Source organism: Kryptolebias marmoratus, linkage group LG17 (assembly GCF_001649575.2).
Source record: "Kryptolebias marmoratus isolate JLee-2015 linkage group LG17, ASM164957v2, whole genome shotgun sequence".
Lineage (NCBI taxonomy): Eukaryota > Metazoa > Chordata > Actinopteri > Cyprinodontiformes > Rivulidae > Kryptolebias > Kryptolebias marmoratus.
The window spans coordinates 22,863,417-22,878,633 of record NC_051446.1 but is presented as its reverse complement, the minus strand read 5'-3'; the positions used below and the strand labels follow the sequence as shown (position 1 = coordinate 22,878,633).

Below are 15,217 nucleotides of genomic sequence, written 5' to 3'. Positions count from 1 at the left end.
TCTCCTCTCCTCTCCTCTCCTCTCCTCTCGTCTCCTCTCCTCTCATCTTGAAAACCTAATTACAAGTCACGTTATTAGGACATAACTTTGATCCGGACAGTTTCCATGTCAGACCGGTGTACTGAGGCAACTAATCACTGTCCTGCTAAATGAGGACCTGCTTTGATAACCTTTGATTTGTTGGGGTTCGGACATGCGCTCGTCCAATTACAGTGAAACTTTTGTGAGAGGCCAACAATGTGCTCTTTCAGAACCACCAGGGTTTAAGCTTTTCTTTATTACAACGTGAGACTTCTTTCTCCGACAGCACCCTGAAGAATTAGGAATTAAGGCTTTACGGGTGAAAATTGAGTTGGCTGTTTTTTTATTAAAGTACAGCCACATTTTGGTTTTTTGCATGGTTTAATTTTAACCCCCGGTCCTTGTGGACCATAAAAAACTCACCACAGCCTCTGCTTGGATTTCAATCATTATACTCTAACAGTATGTTAGGAAATGGTCAATTTTTGGAAATTAGGTTGTTAGATCCGGCCTTCATAACAGCGTCAACCATAATTGAGACTTCTTGGTTGGTCTAAAAATAAATTTGGGGTTTAAACTTTGTAATGATTTGAGCAATTTATTATTTAAAATTACGTTAACAGTTAAAGTTTACAACAAAACTAAAAGACTTAGCTTTCCTTGAAGGAATGCGTGCTGCCTGCTTCTTTTTGCTGTAAAGCTGACCGAGTTAGAGTCATTTTTTGTGTCGGCTAAAGTTGACAAACTGTGGCAGCCATCTTGAATTGGAATGACTGCAAATGGAAACAGCACAAACAAAGGCAAAACACTATCACCCTTTCACATTTAGTGGTGTGCAGTAATAGCAAACAATGTGTTTTCTAACAGAAAATGGCATGGTTAAAAAAAAGTAAGTACACCCTCTCTCCATTCTAAGGTTTTCTATAAATAAATATAAAAACCTAATTAATTAAATGAGCTTGTCTCTGAATTATGATCTCAAATAAACAACAACAAGTCAAACTAACTTCATTTACTGATCAGCTCATTGGAACAGATGGTTTTGTATCTTTAACAAAAAAAAATAATAATGAGGAAAATTATATTCATTGAGCTTAAAAGCAGCTGTTGTTTCTCAGGAATTGTTAAAAACTGAAAAGCTTCATCTCAGACTCCCCAGGCTTCAGTTAGCAGGTTAAATGTTGACGTTAACGACAGTACAAATACTTAGTAATGAAATGTGCTAAATGAGTGTGGACCATTTATTGTATTTTGCAGCAACAGGACTCGGACACCTCGCGGTCGTTAAGTCGACCGTCAACTTCTCTGTACGCCAAAGCATTCTGGAGCCAAATCTGTGGCCCTCTTAAGCCCGGACCAAACAGGGTCATGCAAGAAAACAAGGATCAGAAGCACAGGAGCAAACCTACAACTGAAATGTTGTACGAGGAGCTTTAGGTAGCTGCGCAAAATGTTGTTCAAATCCAGCTTCAAAGTCATTCGAGGTCTTGAAAATGATTTCAGACCTTGTTAGGGCTTGTTTTTACTATGTTCCAAAAAACTAATAGAAAATATCATAACTTTTCCTATCACTGTATTGTAAAATGTTTGGAGGGTTTGAGCTGATGGTTCAGATTTGTGCCAGCCACACATCTTTCTGCAGAGGCAAGCAGCAACAGTTTCAGACCCCTGGTTAGGACTCCTTCGGGAACACTAAGATGTAATGGACAGAAAACTGATGAAACCACCATTCCCCGACAGCCCTGTGGTGTGGGAGTGCATGGATAACTGTTCATTACGGGGCGTTGTAATCAAACATGAGACAAACGGATTCTTCGAAGGAACATCTCCATCTGCTCTGTTTAGCATTTCACGCCACCACGGCTTAAATGGTCAAACGGGAAGTGATAAAAAACAGAATCCGAGAAGATCCAAAGCACCAATTTCATTTCAAAACTCAATCCACCAGAGCACGGGATTTGCATAGCTAATTAGATGCCATCTTCCCCTTTTTTTCCTCCTCTGAGCTCGGCTTTGTAATGACAGCAAAGGGAGGCTGAGCCCCTTGCAAAGACCTCTGAACTGAGCTTATCAGGCTAAATGAAGCACCATGTTTCTAATGTAAACCATTTTGCAGCTCATCACCATACCTAAGTATCAGCTCAGGCTCTGCTGGTTTTATGTTGTATCTTTAGAGCAGTCACAGCTGGCCTACTTTTACACCAAAGAGACGGTGCCCTTTTGGTTGTATTCTTCTGCTGCGGTGAGTGTTGTTAGGATTAGGGGTGTACACTAGATTAGGCTGTTTTGCTTTCTATCTAGAGGATGATTAGAAGACGTCAGAGATGCAGTTTCCTTTCAGAAACAGTGCTTTGTTTTCCTAAAGAGATCATTATGATGCTTTAAGGATGGTGGTCTTCAATTAAAATCCTGCGATGTTTGCCTGAAGAATTCTTTTTTTGGCGAATGTCCTGAATATATACCTTTAAATTATCTTTTGGGAACAGCTATGGTGGTTTTCTTCTTTCACCATATTGTCTGCAAAAGCAGGCGAAAATATTTTTTTCGCAACACATTTATGTTATTGTGAACAGAGTCTTAGACAGTAAGGCAATAAAGTCAAGATTTCAGACAAAAGGTGACGAGAAGTCCTCCAGCAGTGTTGACCATTTGAAAACCTTTGGTTTTTGACCTTTGTCCAACTTTAAGATAAAATTATGAGCACTATAGTGAGAATAATATGAGGTCTTCTCAACGCAGCCACTGCTGGTGGGTCAAATACACCATTCGTATAATCAGGAAGTGTGGCATCAAAGACCCACAACATGCATCATGTGTGAGTCTAAGAAGCCAAATGGGCATCCTTCCATTTCTGGCATCCTGCAAAGCTTTACACCTAATTACCCCTAAATGCTCTTTGGAGCGAGTCTCATAATCATAATAGAAATAATAACAGTCTGATGCATAATGTAAACGATGACAGGGAAAACCAATATTTCGAACTGAGCAGAAACAGATAATGGGAGTTCAGGAGTTCAGCAGGAGCATTAGAAAATAAAAATGTCTGTGTGCTTATGCTGCAGCTACCATTCCACATGAGGGATGCCTTTCCTATTGATTTTCAATACTGTGTTCTTGTTTGATGACATTTTAATGATCCTAGAACTGGATAAAGACAGATGTTGACCTTAATCTGTCTTCTGATGTTAACAGAAATCAGACACAAATTCCAAAGACTCTGTCTCCCTGGTTTTTGTTTCCATCGTCGTAATGAATGTAAATAAAAGCAGTGCTAAAAGCACTTCTAGCCCTGTGGTGAAGTTTTGTTGTCACCATGTCTGCCTCTGTTTCACCGTCAGTCTTTCTCATGCTCTTAAACTCCCCTCCGAGTCTCTCGCGTCTCCGACGCACTTTACACTGTGTGTTTTCTTAATCATCTGCAAATTAGTCCCTCGCCGCCGATAAACCTCCTGAAATCCCTTCTGCTTCCACGGGCCCGTCCAGCCATCGAACGGAGGGGCTTGAGTAAGTGCCGCTGGAAAACTCTGCCTCAACGTTGTAATTTATTTTCACTACGAGAGAGGAAAATATGCACTGTTTGTGTTTGTGGATGTGTTATAAGTCCCGCAATGCAGGGGTTGTAAACCCCCCCACCGCCCTCTCTTTGCAGTTAACTCCAAGTTCAACATGGACTCTTGTAGCTGGCTGTGTGTGTTTTTCTACATGTGTATGTACTCTGCATGCTGCTCACCAGTTCCTGTGTGGGCTGCAGGCGTGGGCCGCTGTGACACGCTGATGGGATGATAAGTTTGAGGTTTTAGAATGTTAAAGCAAAGTTTTTAAAACGCATCTTGTGATTTATTTGCTTTTATTTAACATTGAAAATGCAATTACTGTTTCTACTGCTGGCTAAATAATATCACATATTGCTTAATGATTATATTATAGGTATATAGTATAATATTAAACTATTTATTCAGAATTATCTTAATTTTATTGCATAGGTATTTTATTTATTTATTTTACTTTTATTTAACCAGGAAGTCTGTTGAGTTTAACATGATGACAAGATGACACACCATTGCAAAGTTACAAGCTAAAAATGACAACTAATTTCAAAATATATAAAGATAAGTCAGAATCAACATAAAATAAGTTCAGAGTCTAGCTGTGTTAATAAGGATAATAAGATTTTAGCTTTTTCTTGCCCTCAGGACAGATTTCAGATAATTTTTTAAATGAGTATTTAAGATCAAATTTTAATTTAACTACAAGTACTGAGAATAAATTAAAATTTTTAATTTAATTTTATGTAGCTGAAACAACAGAGTCAACATGCTGTTTTATTTATTGCCTGTTTATGCTTGTTTAGCTCTTTGTAAAGTAACGTTGAGGGTTGAAGTTAGCGATTAGTTAGCTGGTTATTAGCCTCCATAACGAGCCTGCAGGTTACCTGCTAACAAGCTGACTCCTGTAGCTTGTTGCAAACGTTTCATTCAGAACCATCTTACCTCTGACTGACAGAGTTATCCAGCAAATAAATTGTACAACAACTTTTTTAACACATAAACGTTTAGTACACAACTGAAGGACGGAGGGAGGAGAAACAGAGCGACAGAGAACACTCACTGGTTTGGACATTGTGATAGTTTGAAACCGGTAATCGGGCCACGCCTCAAGTGATCCTCCTGTTTTTCAGTCTCACACATCTTGTGGCTTCACGGCAGTTCAGTCGGAGTAAATCACCAGGGATTTTAATCCGAGGGAGGCAGCACAGGCCGGGTCTTATAAATGATGAGCAAAACTTAGTTCAACTTTCCTCTCTCCTCTCCCTCCCGCTCCATCTGTCTCAATTCTTTTACCCGCTTACTCTCTTTTAACAAGCTCTTTATCTTCACTGTTTGCCACTATCACTCCTCCTCCTCCTCCTCAGCTGTTTTTCTCTCATGCGCTATCTCTCTCTGTGTCCTTGACTGCCGGACTTCTCCTCTAAACAAGCCGGGGAATCACATTTTAGCATTCCTGAAACAACTCTGGATTTGATTTTACAACCCAATTAAAGTTGAGCAGTAAATTCACAACGCCAGAGGATGTGTGTGTGTGTCTGTGTGTGTGTTTTCATTTGTCTGTAGCATTAGCAAAATATCTCATGAACCACTGGACAGGTTTTAATGAAACCCCCAAAATGTAATCATTGGATGAACATCTACAACTGATTACCTTTTTTTATTGCGTAAGGTGACCATAATTTAGGAGCGTTTTGAGCCCGAAACACAACAAACAGAAACAAGAAGGAAGAAGAAGAGGGGAAAACAGCAGAAAAAATTACGTCTGTACAACTGACAGCTTCGTTTCTGTTGACTAATAAAAAAAAACAATTTGGATCATTTGTCTACTACATTTCCTTATGTCATTTATTTCAAGTTGTGTCGTTGTACAACAACCTGAAACATAAACGTGGAGAGCCTGTTGATTTATGGAAGCTACATCAGATGCTATCAAGCTGCTCATTTTGTTTCACATTTAAAGGTTGACTGCCTTTTAAGTTTCTTTGGGCCAGAGCAAAGTTTTAGTTTTATTTTCTCTACTGAACCAGAGTCAAATTTGACCTCAGCCAGCACAGAAATGGCAATAAATCAGCCAATATTACGGACACGGAGGTAAAATTTGTTGTGGTAGTAGGTGGGAGTCATTAACAGCGTATACTCTTAGCACTAACAAATTAACTCTGTCTGTTAGCAGAATATCTCGTGAACCACTGGACGAATTTTAATGAAACTTTCAGAAAGTAATCACTGAACGAACCTCGACAGCTGAGTAACTTTTGGAGCCAACCCATGACATGATGACCGCCACAGCCAACCAGCTTTAACTCAGTCATGTTTACAGATACTGAGAGTCATTAACAATACACACTCTAAGCTATAAGGCAATGATTCCTAAAGTTGGGGTCGAGACCCCAATGTGGGTCAGCCAACACCAAGTAGGGGTCCTTAGATAATCTCCAACCTACAATTAAAAACCTAATTTTTATGATATATTTGCACCATAACTGTGACAGAGAATTGAAATACAAATCATAAATTGATTTAAAAAAATAGCATAATGGATGTTAAGACTGTTTGTGTAGTTATTATGCTCTTATTTAATAGGGTCATTAGCATTTTTGGATATTTAAACAGCCAACAGATGGGGTCACACACCTTTGTCACTATTAATTTATGGGTCGAAAGCTGAAAAGTTTGGGAACCACTGCTCTAAGGGATCATGTGAGACTATCACATGTTAGTGCACATATTGAAATTTTCAAAGTTTGATCAAAATGGTTCATTAGTTCTCAGCCTAAGATGATTTTAGACTAAAACTACGGCATGAAAGGCATCGTTTTTCTTCTTGAGTGCTTCTGACAACATTTAGAGGTTTTGTGAGCCACAGACCAATGTGGAAACCAGAAACAAGGAGACCTCTACGGAGTGTTTACAGAGCAGAGACAACAATGTGGGAGTCCTATCACACACACACACACACACACACACACACACACACACACACACACACACACTGATAATCACTCACTCCTACTGTAGCCTCTCTCTTCCTTTCTCACACTCAAACACACAAACAGAAAAAGTGGCAGACCTGAGTGGATATATGCTAAACCTGTCACTAAAACAGATACATTTGATTAATCAGGAAAAAAAAAATCTATGGCGGAATATTCTCCATTCCACCAGTGTCCCATTAATCTGCGAGTAGATTAAAATGTCACACAAAGTAGTGGCTGAGAGCGGCGGCGGAGCTGTTTTTCATGCGTCTCAGACAGTAATTGCATGTGCTAATCAATCAAAGGGATGTGCACGACTGTCAGTTTCCATTACAAAGACAACAGGCTGTCAAGCTACCAGGAGAAATATGTGCTAATGGCTTATCGATAACTGGGTGTTATTTAAAAAACAATCTGCCGACCAAAGTTTTAGGGTTGTTTACATTTTACTAGGTTGCACTTTTGGGGGAAAAAGGAAGTAAAAAAATACAATTCTTGTTTCATCACCTGCTATTGAAGACAACAATGTCAAACAATGCCTGTTTTTGTTTGTGTGCATTCGTCTGTAGCGTTAGCAAAATATCTCTTGAACCAGAGGAGAGATTTTAGTGAAACATCGACAGCTGATTAACATAATAGTATATAGTAATAATAGTTGAGAGTCATTCCCAACACATACTTCAAATGCTACAAAATGAGCAACAACTTTGTTCAAAACTTTGACATTAACTATTGCCGTCAGCCTTGTCTGTCTGTTAGCAAAATATTTCATGACTCACTGGACATATTTTAGTAAAACTCACATCTACAGGTGATAAACATTTGGAGTCAGCTTAAATCAAGATGACCGCCACAGCTATCCTCCCTTAACAAACCCCAAAAACCTGCTCCACCTCAGCCGGTTTTACAGATACTGAGCTAAAATGTGGTGCGGTAGTAGCTGAGAGTGATCCTCTGCAGATACTAACAGGTCATACACATATCACATGAGATTCTGCATACTGATATTTTCAAAGTTTGATTATTAACTCATTTCTCATCATGAACTGATCTTAGTCTAAAACTGTGGCAGGAAAGGCAGCGGACGATATCCATGCTCGGCCTTTAATGAAACCTTTTTTTAGCAGCGTTAGTTGCACGTAAAGTTAAGAGCTGGTAGAAGAATGAGGGGATTTCGTTGAGCTGAGTAAATAAACGTGACTCTGCTCGTTCCATCAGCTGCTCCGTCTCTGCAGAAACCACAACAATCAAAAACGTGTTAATGTTCTAAAACTGGGAGTCCAACATGCAACCACTCTCTCTGGCCGTTATGCTGCTAAGTGATAAATACTGTTGGCACGTTACGAAACCTGGATGTCGAAGCCTCTCTGGCTGCTGCTGACACTTTAGACCCACGTAGTTCCATATTTCTGCCGTCGCCTCACAAAGGCGGCATTATGCTGTGGCGAGACATTGTTGAAACTGCTTTACGTTGACGGCTCCCAGCTCTTACTGAGTCCGTGGAACGCCCGCAGTAAAGCTGGACGCATTTCACACAGACTAAACGCAATCCAGCTCGACTCCCGGTGCCAAGTAACTGCCACAGCTCTCTGACAAACACGGGACGCAGCCTTGAAAAGTTCGCATGAGGAGTTGCAGTTGGTTTGTTTGGGAAGAACAGAAAGAAAAATTAGAAATGACGATTAGCTAAATAAAACAAACACGGTCAACCATTCATCATGGTTTTAGTGCCGCTGCTGAAAATGACCTCAAATGCTAAATGATGTGTCTCGGTGTGTACTGTAGGTGTTACGTGTTGGGAAAGGAATTCCCCGCCAAGGTCATTTGGCCGCGCTTCCCAGGGATTTTACTCCAAGCCCAAACTGACAGAACTTCTCAGGCCACACTCGGGATAAGTCAGAGGAGTGGAAAGGATGATAGGACCAGGGTCAGAAGGCGAGAGGCGCCAGAGACTCTCGGGATTACGCAGGTATCCCAGCAATGTTCAACAACGTCTCTAACGGAGACCAAGTGGCAGTCAAAGGAAAACAGTCAGAATCAGGCCACCTAGTTGGTATGAATCAGGTGATGGATGTCGGTCATACTGCGTTTATTCCCCGAAACTCTCATGCATCACGTTTACTTTCTTGAATTCTTATGATTTACAAGTCAAAGGCTAATTTGTCTGCTTGGCTAATCCAGTGCAGTCAAACATCAGTGAGGCTCTCCATCTATCTCCTGTTTGATTTGTTGTTTCAGCTGCGGCTGCAGGAACTCTGTGCAAAGTAAACTTCAGGTTGAGAAGAATCCCACCTGTGAGAGCGAGAGTGTGACCGCTCACAAAGAATGGTGGCGTTTGAGAAGTTTACGTTCGACTGCGCCGCAGCTGTCAGGACATGAGTGGTGAAAACTGAGTGTTTGAGGTCAGTTTATCTCTCAAGGATCACGAGGACACAACAACTGTCAGATTCCTCACCATGTCCCTGATACTTGACAGAGGAAGCTCATTTCAGTCACTTGTACCTGGGATCAGCCTTTTGTTCACATGGAAGTGGCGCTTCAGGATTAAAACTAAACTTAAGATGGCTTTTGTGTAGAAGGGTGATGATGATGTCACATCACCTCTAATCTGACCTATAACTCCCGAGCGACCTCTACCTCTCGTAAGCTTTATGTGACCGCTCCACACCTTGTTTCCTGTTTTCGGTGTATTTTTGTGGCACCACATGCAGGCCCGGCACAGTTACTTCAGCATCTTTGGTCATTTTTGTTTCTGTATGGATGAAGACATTTGTGCCATATTTAGAAGGATATTTTTAGAAATAATTTAAGAGATCATTGTGGAAAAAAACTGCACAGTCCTGAGAGTTTTGCCTTTCAGCGACAGACCGGACCGTCGGCCTCATTACAGCAGGCAAAGCCTCGATCCATCATCCCTCACTCATGAGCTCAAACCCAAAAGGTGCATTCAACCTTTTTTTCTTTCTGAGTATCATGGCCTCAGACGTAGAGGAGCTGACCCTCGGCTGTGAACCTCCTCAGTGTGAAGGTCATGGCTTTAAGGCACCGATGGAACCACATCGTTCACAAAAAGCCAAACTGAAATACGCAGACTTTCAGTGTCACCCGAAGATGCACAATCTGAGCCAAACGTGGAATAATGGGCGAGAAAAATAAGACAGAGAAACCAAACAAACAAAAACAAGTCCCGTTTGAGGAGCAGCTCTACAGCAGATCCCAGTCCGACCAGCTGAGTCTCCGGAGGCCATATGGTCACACTCAGCGAGCTCCTGGAAAAGGAGCAGTTAGTGGTGAAGTGTGCTTTGTGACAACAAATGAACGGGACCCTTGGGAAATGTTTCTGGCATGAGGAAGAAGGAAAAAAAAAAAGCTGAACAATGAAAGGACTCTGGAATTTTGGGCATTTTAGTGGCAGAATATCAAAAAGACTGGTTTGAAACTACTTTCTCCACATATAAATGGAGTTATAGATTTCAGTGCAGCAGCCTGTGTTTGCTCGTTTAATCCCTCTCTTACTCTGTTTTAATCCGTGCTTAGTTTGTGTCCCGTGGAGGTTAGAACAGTTCTTTGTTAGCAAAACATGGGATTATTGTGAGTTTGAAGCTGCCAAACCCATTGGGACACGAAGTTTAGTCCTAATGTTCAGCAGATCTGCGCATTACTCTTAACTTTGGCTTCTTGGTAAAATAATGAGATCCAGTGTTTGACAGAGAAAAGAAACTTTCTCAGTTTTTTTCTTTTGCTCATTTCCTGTTTGGATTTTTTTTTCTGCTTTTGTTCCCCAAAATGGAGTTGATTTTAAGCTTTAAAGAAGTTTTCACGCGATGATTTTCTTTTACTACGACTGTCCTGGAAGACAGAAACCAGGATTGTTTCATCAGCGGCAGCAACTGCAACAGAATGAATGTGAAAGTATGGGGGAAGATATAATAATAATATCTGCATTTTTTAAATAAAAATGTGCTTCAGAGAGTCAACTTTACACAGCAAAATATAGGAAAGGACAGTTTAAAGTTTATGCAAAAATAATAGCTGCATTCCAGGAGAATGCATCCAATCACTGTCGATTCTTCTAGTGATGATTTTAAAGATGGCGTCATCGGTCCGTTCAGAGATAGTCAGAACAATCTAAGACCTGCTGGGTGAATTTTCTTGACTCTTATAATATCTCGGCAGGTTAAAGTTTTTGTTCAGCGTGTTTGTTTAAACTGCCACAGCTTCACTCTGTTAATGACTGAAATGGCAGCTCTGGTCATTTTACACATCGATAGTTTACCTCTGAAAGGATCCTAATTAACTCCAGTCCGGGTCCTTTCTGCAGCCCCAACACTTCTGCTGCTCTTATATTTCTTGCCTTTCTGTAATTCCTGGTTGTGTTGTGAATAAACTGAGCTTTAAGATATTTTTCGTCGCTCAAAACGGATCGGAGAACAGCGGTGGACACAGATACACTCACTTCTTTCGGGTGCAATCCTTCTTGACCAACCCCACCCTCACACACTCACACACACACACACACACACACACACACACTGAACAGCCCCCCCCAGCACGTCCTGAGCCGCCCCTTTTTTCCTGGCTACTTTACAGTTTGCCGCTCAGCTCCAGCAGCCGCTCCTTCTGCTGTCTGCCGTTAAAAAATGATGATTAATGTCTTTACTCTAATTAATATACAGCTGTAGAGTGAAAACAACCGTTCAGCTCCTGCAGAGGGATTTGTGCACGAGTGTGTGCGCGGAACGGAGGCATAACGGGGGATTTTGGTGTAGCTGTGTGAGGCAGACAGGTGGTGCTGATGGGGCTACGTGATTCACTTTGCTCCTAATTTGCATACATATGACAACCATCTGTGCTAATAGGCCTCCGTGATGTCTCTATTAGGCTGCATGCCACACTGTTTTGCCTGAGGACCAAGGCGTTTTACCAACATTGTGATCATGTCCGTCGGCTTTATGCAACGCACCAGCTGATGCCATCTCATGAACGGGAACAGACAGGGAATATTCTAATTGGGGTGGAACACAACTGTCCTTGTAGAAATGAGACGACATAAGTGGTGATTTGCAGGAAATTAGAAGTCACGCAAAATGTAGAAAGTCAGTCATTTGTAGCCGGCAATTAAACATTCCCCTCCAGATATCCAATGGAAACTCTTCTCTGCTACTGAGAAAAACTTTTGCATCATAAACCTTTTTGTTTTTTTTTGTTAAAAAGTCTGCTGTGCCAGCTAGAAATCCAGTCACCTTGCATCATTGTTTTTACAAACAACTGAATCTATGGAGAAAGTCACAAAATAAACTGGGAATGATAGATTCTCCACGCAACCCAGTGCAATAACTGTTTAAGGAACAGAGTTAGGAAGAAGTTTAGCTAAATGTGTCAAATCTGGTTTAACACAACATCCTCTAAATGCGTCAGGACGCTGTCTTTATTAGGTAACACCAAGAAGAAATTCATCTTTCTTTTTGTTTTGTTTCTTAGTGTGTTTATGTGACTTCTTTCTGTCTTTTATTGTGTCTGGGTTTAGCTTTGAAAAGATGCTGGTCATTACTGAGGCTCCGGAGCGGATTGGATTATTTTAAACTTAGAAAAGTGATAAGCATTTCTTCACTTTTCACTTTTTCTTGCAGTTTTAATGCACAGATACGTTTTGGTGCAGGTGTTTTAGGCCAAAGTTGGGATCTTTTCTTTAAACTAACCAAGTATTTTTACTCCTTCAACCTGAACAAGTGTTGAAGTTATAACCTAAACAAGTAAGATTCAAAACAAAATGTGGTTAAAATAAGAAAACCCTTATTTTACTGATAGCCCAAAGGTCAAATAAATGTAATATTCTTTAACAATTAAAACTTTTATAAGATTTTAGTTCATTTCTTTTCATATTAACTGATGATTAGCAGCTGTTGAAACAAAGCAGACCTAATTACATCAATCATATGTATAATTATGTATATAAATATAAAAATACAGCAGAATGACAACCTGTCAGGCAGAGACCCACCACCAAGCGTCTCATTTCTTAAGCCTTTCAGAGACAAATCAGTAAAAATGCTTCACCGCAGGGGAAAGGCGCCGTAAAGGTGAGGAAATAAATGCTTCGCCCCTTTCAGCTGTGAAGACCGGCCGAGCGATGGTCCCACAGAGAAAACGTATTTCACACCGAACACGATTAGTGGAGAAAGAGGAACAGAGTGCCAACATCAGCGCTCTGTTGCACCTAATCCAAGTTCTTTTCCGCAAACAGAACTTGGAAATACATGAAAGTTTCTGAACTTTTTGAGTTTGAGACGTTTAAACACTTTAAACAGCCTCTGTTTTCTCCAGATTTACTAAAAGGGTTGATGAATTCCTGCCTGTTTGCTGTCAAGCTGAAACACATTTGGCAGATTCAGAAACTTGCTCCGTCTTCTACAGTTTGCCAAACTGTTTTTCTTTTAAAGCTTTACTTTAATCTAAAGGTCACGTAAATCACAGAATCTTTCCTTTGGTTTTACCTAAATCGTTTCCTCTCACAGTTTCTAATCTTATAACCAAACGATCTGATCCTGAAAGCTGTTTTCTTTAAAATCTAAATCCACGTGGAAATAATCTCATTAACAGTGTTACGATAATAAATAAAAACACATTCACAGTCTTCAGTGTGACAATAACATGAACAAAAATAACAGCCTGGACTGAATCTCCATTTCAACCAAAACTACTTTTATTTCTGTTCAGTCACTCGTTTGTTTTGTTTGCTGTTCGATTTAATTTCATTTGGAGACTCAAACAACTCGATCGGCTTCAGGTAATTAAATCTAAAACATCAAAGAGTTATTACAACCTTTATTACCTGATTTTAAATGAACTAAAATACCGTAATACTATCTTAAAGCTAAAAGTAGCTAAATGCTAACTAAAAGTAGCAAAACAGCACCTCAAAGTTAAATGAAAATTAAATTTAATTAAAGTTAATTAACAAAAGGGCAGCTAAAACCTAAAAGCACCAAAGGGTTACCTAAAAGGTGTCCTAAAAGCTAAAAGTAGCAAAAGGCTAATTGTTAAAGGGATAGCTAAAAGAAGCAAAACGCTAGGTAAAAGTATTAAAACTAAAAATAACACAAGGTTAACTAAAAGCTAAAAGTGTCAAAAGGCTAACTAGAAGCTAAAGATAAATGTTTAACTAAAAGATACAAGCAGCAAAAACTGCAGCTAAAAGTACCAAAGGGCTAGCATAGCTAAAAGCTAAAAGCTTCTTTCCTGACGCAGATGTTGAGCTCTCATCGTGTTTCCTTGGGGAAAATGTTTGTTAATCAAAAGTTTAATATTTTAAAAACTATAAAGTTACAGAAGCCAAAAGTCTGATTTCAATACGAATGACTAAAATCACACAAAGTAGACAAAAAATAAATAAAAAAGAAACATAAAAACAACAGGGTCATATAATTATTCATTTGTATTTTCAGCTGATATAAACTGACTTTTGTTGAATCAGATTTTCTGCAGACAGTCTGATGATTTTTATCATTTGCAGCTCAGATAAAAACAAAAAGTTAAATGTTTCGGCTTAAACTCTGAAACGACATTAGAGTCCAACATTACTGATTATTGTTTCATCCAAGCATGTTGCTGAAGCAAAGTTAAGAGTCAGAAAAATCAAGTGAGAAGACAAAAAACCCAATTTTCCCTCTTCTTTCTCCAACTATTTAGCTCTTCCTCTTCCTGATTAGGACGTTTTTACGTAGGCGTGATGAGTTCAGCTCGCTGCAGCCATGGCTTCCTTTAATGTTCTTTCTCGCTGATTCTTCGTCCCACTTCTCGTATGTTTTCCTTCCCCGCCGCTCGGCTTTGACACTTTAATTTTCCTTCCCTCCTCCTCCTCCTCCTCCTCCTCTTTTTGCTGACAGCCTCTGTAGGTGTGATCGGTTGGTGAACCTGTTTTCTTTTTTTTCCAACTTTAAATCTTTTTCCTTTCTGATTTCATCCCCTCTTTATGTTGATCCATAACAGTGAGGAGTGGTGCAGCTGCTCCGTCAGTAATTTGGGCCAGACAGCAGACTCCCAGGGCGGTAATGACCTCTGAACAGATGATGATCATCGCAGCCGGACTGACGACGTCTCATCATTTGCTTCCCTCTGTTCTAATATCCGACATGTTTACGGCTCCGAGGTAAAAAGAGCAAACGTCACCTTTTTGTCCTGCAGAAACACGAGGAAAAGAAACGAGTGAGAATATTATTAAAATAAAATAAAAACTTAGATGCCAAGCTCACTTCGACTGAAAGCACGCCCAAATTTATTGTTTGGATGTTTTTGCTCAGGTCTGTGTGTCTGTTAGCCAAATATCTCATGAACCACTGGAAAAATTCAAGAAATGAATCACCTCTACAACTGAACAACTTTTCAAATGACCTTAAAAACAAAAAATGGCTGCAACTCGATCAGTTTTAGAGAGACTGACCTAAAATCTGGTACAGTAGTCGCTGAGACTGATCCCCGAAACTTAGCCTGAGCACTAGGATTGTTCAACAACTAAAGTTAACCTTGTCTGTCTGTTAGCAAAATATCTCATGAACCATTTTGTGTATTTTAACAAAACTTTCAGGAAGTAATTACTGGATGGACTTCTACACTTGATTTTACTTTTGGAGTCAATCCAATTCAAGATGGCTGCCACAGCCAAATGACCTTAGA

General features: G+C 40.0%; 1 long non-coding RNA gene across 1 annotated transcript in view; it reads left to right on the top strand.

Moving 5' to 3' along the window:
* LOC119617845 overlaps positions 1–14,728 on the top strand; it is a 30,877-nt gene extending 16,149 nt beyond the window's left edge. The window contains exon 3 of the long non-coding RNA XR_005234266.1: positions 14,534–14,728. This is a non-coding gene — a long non-coding RNA (uncharacterized LOC119617845). The remainder of the gene's footprint in view (positions 1–14,533) is intronic.
* Positions 14,729–15,217: the final 489 nt, after the last annotated feature.